Source organism: Micropterus dolomieu, unplaced genomic scaffold, assembly GCF_021292245.1.
Source record: "Micropterus dolomieu isolate WLL.071019.BEF.003 ecotype Adirondacks unplaced genomic scaffold, ASM2129224v1 contig_5850, whole genome shotgun sequence".
Classification (NCBI taxonomy): Eukaryota; Metazoa; Chordata; class Actinopteri; order Centrarchiformes; family Centrarchidae; genus Micropterus; species Micropterus dolomieu.
In genome coordinates, this window is record NW_025734839.1 from 73 (window position 1) to 727 (window position 655).

General features: G+C 55.4%; 1 pseudogene; it reads right to left on the minus strand.

Moving 5' to 3' along the window:
• Positions 1 to 310: 310 nt before the first annotated feature.
• Positions 311 to 419, minus strand: LOC123964872 (annotated as a pseudogene).
• Between the last annotated feature and the right edge of the window lie 236 nt (positions 420 to 655).

The window sequence follows — 655 nt, forward strand, 5'->3', positions numbered from 1 at the left end:
CCTGGAAGTCCCTAGCCAGGATCAGACGCTCTCCCGTCCAAGTCCTAAGCAGGCCCTGCCAAGCCTGGCTTCCGAGATCAGGCGAGATCGGGCAGTCCCAGGCCGGAATGGCTGTAAGCTGCCTTTGCACACCCCAGAAGGGCCTTCAAAACACGATGTAACATTTACACAGCACTGTGTACAGGATAGGGAGAAAAAGAAGCAGCAGCAGCAGCAGCAGCAGCGCCCCCTGCTGTTTCCTAAAGAGACGTTCAAAAGATCTCCTTTCACCGAAGCGCCCTCTGCCGTTTTTCGAAGGCGAAGCAAAAAAGGCTTAAAGCACCGGGTATTCCCAGGCGGTCACCCGTCCAAGTACTAACCAGGCCCTGCTTTGCTTAGCTTCCGAGATCGGACGCTCCCAGAGCTGTGTGGCCGTAAGCCACTCAGGCACCCCCAAACGTCCCTTCAAAAGATGTTCTACGGCTAATTGACAAAAAACGTATTCTGCCCATAATGTCCAAGGTGCTCCAGAGTCACTTGGAATCCACAGGCACTGATTCCTGGGTAAACATCCAGGAACTGGGACACCGTTCACGCTGGCAGTCCACAGACAGGAATAGGCACCCGTTCCCGGGTATGGGTACAGCGACAAGGCCACCTTCAGCCGGAGGTCCTC